This window comes from Capra hircus, chromosome 27 (genome assembly GCF_001704415.2).
Source record: "Capra hircus breed San Clemente chromosome 27, ASM170441v1, whole genome shotgun sequence".
Classification (NCBI taxonomy): domain Eukaryota; kingdom Metazoa; phylum Chordata; class Mammalia; order Artiodactyla; family Bovidae; genus Capra; species Capra hircus.
The window spans coordinates 3,743,863-3,750,959 of record NC_030834.1 but is presented as its reverse complement, the minus strand read 5'-3'; the positions used below and the strand labels follow the sequence as shown (position 1 = coordinate 3,750,959).

Genomic DNA, 7,097 nt, shown 5'->3' with positions numbered 1-7,097 from the left:
CTCTGTCCATGGGATTCTCCAAGCAAGAATACTGGAGTGGGGTGCCATGCCCTCCCCCAGGGGATCTTCCTGACCCAGGGATCGAACCTGCGTCTCTTATGTCTCCTTGCATTGGCAGGCAGATTCTTTACCACTAGCACCACCTGGGAAGCCCTTTCTATTGATAGTTCTATATATTTAAGGCAATGATACTTTGTTTTGTTTACAAATAGATTATCTGTCAAGAATGCTATCTTATTATTACCCTTTGTCAATCTTCTTGTCTATTTTGCTTGCTTGTTCTTTCAGTTGAAATTATGTCAAATATCAATTATGGTAATAAAACGTGTTATTTCCCTATATCATCTTTACACCAATAACATGGCATATTTTTAATTTTACTTAGTTTTTTATTTAGTACCATATGTAGACTCTCTGCCTTCCTGTCAACTGCATTTATTTTTAATTTTATTGCACTGGGCAGAATTCCTAAATAATGATATGTAAATGCACCTTTTTGTTCTTGGTTTTAATAAGAAATGCTTTACCATCAAGAGTAATAAGTATATTGCTTTAAAGAATAAAATGAGGAGATAGCCATTTGTTAAGAAAACAACTCAGGTACCAAACTCGAAAATGGGGGCCGCAGCCTGCTAGTGCCTGACCGGGATCAGCCCTGGGTCCCCGGGGCTATAAACCCCCACGCATGGGGGTCCTCTGCCCGGGGCCGTTGGGTTGGGCGCTGAAGCCGCGGGTGCCCGGGAGAGGCCCGCGGCAGCTGCTGAGCCTCCTCTGCGGGGACTACCTACAGGCCAGCCCCGCCAAGAAGCCCCGGGCCGGGCCACAGGAGCCCGGCTCGCCGCCCTCGTCGCCGCTGAGCCCGGAGCAGTTGATCCGCATCCAGAGGAGCAAGGCGGCCGCGCTGCTCAGACTCGGGGCGCGTAACGTGCCGGTGGGTTTTGATGAGAGTTGGAAGAAGCACCTCAGCGGGGAGTTCGGGAAGCCGTACTTCATAAAGCTTAAGGGATTTGTTGCAGAAGAAAGAAAACATTACCCTGTTTACCCTCCCCCTCACCAAGTCTTCACGTGGACCCAGATGCGTGACGCAAGAGATGTGAAGGTCGTCATCTTGGGACAGGATCCGTATCACGGACCCGATCAAGCTCATGGGCCCTGCTTCAGTGTTCAGAGACCCGTGCCGCCCCCGCCCAGTTGGGAAAACATTTACAGAGAGCTGTCTACAGACACAGATGGCTTTGCTCACCCTGGTCGTGGAGATTTATCCGGATGGGCCAAACAAGGTGTTCTGCGGCTCAACGCCGTCCTCACGGTCCGGGCGCATCAGGCCAATTCTCCTAAAGAGAGAGGTTGGGAGCAGTTCACCGACGCCGCTGTGTCGTGGCTCAATCAGAACGCCCACGGCCTTGTCTTCTTGCTCTGGGGCTCTTATGCTCAGAAGAAGGGCAGTGCCGTTGATAGGAAGCGGCACCACGTGCTGCAGACCACACGCCCCTCACCGCTGTCGTGAACAGGGGCTTCTTCGGATGCAGGCATTTCTCTAAAACCAACGAGCTGCTGCAGAAGTCCGGCAAAGAGCCCATCAACTGGAAGGACCTCTGACCTTGTGACCTGGATCCTGGGGGTGACATTGACCCTGGGGATTGAGCAGTTTTCTAGAAGCTGTGAAATATAAGTATTGGTCGTTTATGAAGTCAAAGTAAGAAGAAAATCTCCCTCGTGATTCTCAAGCACCCTGCACAAGGGAACATGTTTCAAGCGGAGCAGCCATGAGCCAGGCTGCCTGGGAGGGGCAGCTTTATTCAGCTAGAGATAACTGGACCACACCAGCTGTGGCTCAGGCTTCCCGGAAGGGACCTGAGGTCGAGTGCTGACTCTTCCCCTTTGTTAGCACCTTCATGGTTAGAGCAGGGAGAGAAGCCCCTTCTGTTACAGCCAGCTGCTGCCTGTTTCTACTGATAGGTTAGACTTTAGATTTGGGGATGCTGACTGTGTTTATTTGGGAAGGGCCCCTTTGCCTACCCTAGCATTTCAGCCTGATCTGTGGTCTTTCATGGAGCCCTCAGGAAGACTGAGGATGTTTTGCCAGTTCCCAGAAATTAGGAGTTGATTTCCTGCCTGTAGTAGAGGTGAAAATTGCTAAGGAACCATCCTTGGTGTGAACTTTCAGTGAATAGAAGCTGGGAAAAGCAAATTTGGTCTTATTTATACAGTAATTCTGGAGAAGGCAATGGCACCCCACTCCAGTACTCTTGCCTGGAAAATCCCATGGATGAAGGAGGCTGGTGGGCTGCAGTCCATGGGGTCGCTAAGAGTCGGACATGACTGAGCGACTTCACTTTCACTTTTCACTTTCATGCATTGGAGAAGGAAATGGCAACTCACTCCAGTGTTCTTGCCTGGAGAATCCCAGGGACGGGGGAGCCTGGTGGGCTGCCGTCTATGGAGTCAAACAGAGTCGGACACGACTAAAGCGACTTAGCAGCAGCAGCAGCATACAGTAATTTCTTCAGGTGTTTCTAAGGAGTAAACTATGGAGGTTGAACATGAAGCAGAAAGCATTGTTTTAAGAGGAAAGGAATGCTTCCTTCCTGGGAGTTTTTGAGCCACCAGAGACTGCCAATGCTGTTTCTTCATTTAGAGGGGCGGGGGTTGGACTGAAATCACTTTAGGATTTTTCTTTTCTGGGACACTGGTGAATTTCGCTTTTTTAAAAAGATACACAGATATGTATATATATTTTTAATCCTCTTTTTTTTAAGAGACAGCCTTTATTAGGTGTGCACCTCCATCCCCAGATGACACGGTTTTGCTGTAAGCTGGGTTTAAAGGGTTAACGCAGCTGGGTTTAAAGCTGCCTGAGTTTGATAATAAAAGACTGTTGAAGTTTAAAAAAAAAGAAAAACAACTCAAATATTGGAAATAAGGCATAAAGATGACTGCATGTCTTTTCAAAGCCATGTGGAAGCTTCACCACCACCCCAGGGGTCGCCTCATTCTCCAGCAGCACGTACTTTCATTTTGTTTACTATTTAGCACTGATAAAGCCGAGACCCTGTGAGGTTATATAGTAACTTGTAGGCTTAGATCTACTGGAGAGGCGAATGATTTTTGTCTAAAACATAACCCCACAGGTCTCAGTGTTACTGCCTGGCAGGCATTAACCTCTTTTCCCTTGGAGGCAGCAAACTAGCTTCAGCAGCCCTTACCTGGCTGACACACACTCTGTGAACAGCCCCATCCTGCTTCTAGTCTCCTGACATAGACAAATCGTTGACACAGACTCACTACACATTTAGAGGAAAGTCATGTTTCTAACTTCTTAAAAAATTACACTGTTTACACATTCATAAATAATGACATATATCATATCCAATTACAATTGTGGTAAGGGTTATGAAAGAAATGGAGGTAGGGGAACTTATCTTGGACTGAGAGTTTCTGGAGGAAATGCTGTTTTAACCATGCCCTGGAGGCTGGCTGCACTGCCAGGAGACACGGGGGTGGGAAAGAGAGGCCACCAGCTGGTTCTTCCTAGGGTGATCTTCTGACTACATCCAAAGGTTCCCACAGTCACAGAGGAAGGTGACCAAAAATTACTCTCTACACTTCCTAGGCAGCTGCTGCTGCTGCTAAGTCGCTTCAGTCATGTCTGACTCTGTGCAACCCCATGGACAGCAGCCCACCAGGCTCCCCCATCCCTAGGATTCTCCAGGCAAGAACACTGGAGTGGGTTGCCATTTCCTTCTTCAAAGCATGAAAGTGAAAAGTGAAAGTGAAGTCGAGTGTCCGACTCTTAGCGACCCCATGGACCGCAGCCCACCAGGCTCCTCTGTCCATGGGATTTTCCAAGCAAGAATACTGGAGTGGGTTGTTGCCAGGCAGAGCTACCTCGTATTTCCACACCAATACAATTTTCAAAATAAACATAATAAACAATAGTGGTAATTATATCTAATGCTGACTCAGAATGTATCACAGTGCTCCAAGTCTGGTATTAACACTTGAAGTGTGTTATCTTCAGTCCTCAGGACAATCCCACAAGGTGGTTACTATTATTATGTCCACTGTACAGATGAGCAAACTGAGTCCCCGAGAGGTGAAGTTATACACCCCAGGATACACACGAAGCCTGTCTGACATCAGACCTGAGCAGCTTTGCTGTCCCACCTCTCCCAAGGATATATCCCTTCAAGCTTGTGCTCCTTTATAGCGGGGAAGGAGTGCGTGATTCTCATGTTCTAGCACCACGGCAAGGAACGAACAGGCGGGTGAAGCATATGAAGGGCCCTGGGACTCAGTGTTTTCTTTGCTGGCCCAGCTCATTTCTGAAGCTTCCTGCTGCACTGATCTGGGAGTAAAAAGCAGGGTTTGCTAAGAGTGGCTTTTCAACAAGCAAGAGTGTCTTGTTGAAAACCTGTTTACCCCATGCCTCTTCTTTTATTCCCCAACACAGCCCCCACTGCTGTTTCTCTTGTCTGTAAGCCCTGAGCTCTTGTCCAGAAGCTTTTAGCCCAACGGGGTAGGCAAAAAGCCTCTTCCGCCATTCACCTGACAGCCGGCTTTGAGTTTCTGTTAAGTGTTTGCCTGGCTGCTTAGTCAAGGATTGAGAGTCCATTGTGAACCGAGTCCATCTGCCTTGGTCGCGCGTAAGCTTTCCAGTTCGCTTGGTTTTTGTTCCTTTTCTTTCTCCATCGGTTCTTTCTGCTTTTAAGCTGGGAATTATATAAAAATGTAATTTTCCTGTCATCTTCCTTTATCTTATTTTCCAGGAGAATACATGTGTCTTTTGTGTATATTTCCCAAGTGACCCAGAGGTATATTAAATGCTGTCCTGGCTCCCTGCGGCTTGGAATCTAACACCAGTCATGGCCCTTAGTGACTTCTAAAAAGTCTTAAATAGCCCACAACAAAATCACAAAATCTCAGAACTAAAGGCCCCTTAGAGATCATCTAGCCCCATGTCTATATTTCGTGCAGTGGAAAAGAAAGACTGGTAAGATTCCTGTGGCAAGACCTCCCCTGCGTACATAATATTTACTTTGGATTATATGTTTTGCCTTCCCAAGTGTACACTCTTTGAGAACAAAGACCTCTGAAAAACATTTTTCATATATCATCTGTACACGTGATATATTGATCCTGATAGACAGAAGAGAGTAGCATTCTCTCCACTTCAAAGATGAACGAACTGAGGTCCAGAGAGAATACCTTTTCCAAGATCACATTTCCAGCTAGGAAATGGCATATGTGAAATTCAGACCAACCCATTCTGAATCAAAGCCCTTCTCTTACCCCATGATAATGTCTCAAACCCTGGTGACTCAGACAGTAAAGAATCTTCCTGCAATGCATGAGAGCCAGGTTCAATCCCTGGTTCGAGACGATCCCCTGAAGAAGGAAATGACACACCACACCAGTATTCTTGCCTGTAGAATCCCAGGACAGAGGAGCCTGGCAGGCTGCAGTTCATGGGGTCACAAAAGAATTGGACGTGACTGAATGACTTAGAGAATGCATATTACCTTGCATTAATGATAAAAAATACATGAGATAAAATCAACAATATTTTTAAAATATTGAGTACCTCATAGATGCCAGGCACCATTCAAAACATTGAGGCTAAAGCCAGGAACAAAACAAAGATCTCTGTTCTTATTCCTAAAGGCAAAAATAGTCAATGAGAGGATAAATGGGTGAAATACGCAGTATGTCAAATGAAGGAGAGCACTAGGAAGAAAATGAGCTCGGGAAACGGGACGGGCTGTGCCCAGGGTTAGAGGACAGAGCATGGCTTTAGATATGATGACCTGGGTCAGCCTCATCAAGAAACTGACCCTTGAGCGAAGATCTGAGAGGTGAGAGAAGAAGGTGGATGAACATCTAGGGAGAGCCATCCAGAAAACAGAAATGGGAAGTGGAAAGGCCCCAAAGTGAGAGCATGCTGTAAGGTCCAAAGAACAAGAAGGAGGGCAGCGAGGTGGACGCAGAGTGAGCCGGGAGAGGGGATGAGGCCACGAGGGCACAGAAGTCACAGGAGAGCATGGTGGCTGGCCGGTGCAGAGCAGGCGGCGCTTCCAAAGGACGCGTGCTGCAGGAGGGCTTTGTGCAGAGGGATGTTGTGGTTTGACTTATGTTTTTGTTTTAAATTCTATTTTATTTATTTGGCTATGTTGGGTCTTAGTTGTAGCATGTGGGGTTGAAGTCGCTGACCAGGGATGGAACCCGAGCCCTCTGCACTGGGAATACAGAGTTTTAGCCACTGGACCACCAGGGAAGTCCCTGACTTGTGTGTTAAAGGCTCGCTCTGGTTGCTGTTCTGAGATGAGACTACAGGGAGGAAAGGGAAGAAGCAGGGAGATGTGTCAGGAGACTATTACAAGAGAGAGAGAGGCTGGCGGCTTGGGCCAGGATAATAGCAGGGCATGGAAGGGAGAAAGTGGCCAAATTTTAGATAGATCCTATTTTATTATGAAAATTTTCAAACACTGTGAAAGCAGGGAGAGTGATACATAAAACTCCCATAAATCCATCACTCAGATTCAGCAATTTTCTAGATTTTGCCACCTTTTCTTCGGAGAAGGCAATGTTAACCCACTCCACTACTCTTGCCTGGAGAATCCCAGGGACAGCAGAGCCTGGTGGGCTGCCATCTATGGGGTCACACAGAGTCGGACACAACTGAAGCGACTTAGCAGCATCAGCAGCAACATCATACTCAACAGTGAGAAGCTGAGAGCAAGATCAGGAAAAAGACAAGTTGCCCATTCTCACTATTTTACTCAACAGCCCAGTCTCGCCACTTTCATTCAACAGAGTACTGGAAATCCAAGCCACAGCAATCAGACAAGAAGAGGCCGTAAAACAAATTCAAACTGCGAAGGAAGTAAAAATCTCACTGTTAGGAGATGATCTGATAGTATACATAGAAAATCCAAAATATTCTAGTTAAAAAAACTACTAGAACTCATCAATAACTTTGGTAAAATTGCAAGATACAAAATTAATGTACAAAGTTTGTTGTGCTTCTATACGCTAACAATGAACTATCAGAAAGAGAGAGAAAGGAAATAATCTTATTCACAATAATATCAAAAAGA

General features: G+C 46.5%; 1 pseudogene; it reads left to right on the top strand.

Annotated features, from left to right (window-relative positions):
• Positions 650-1,554, top strand: LOC102180456 (annotated as a pseudogene).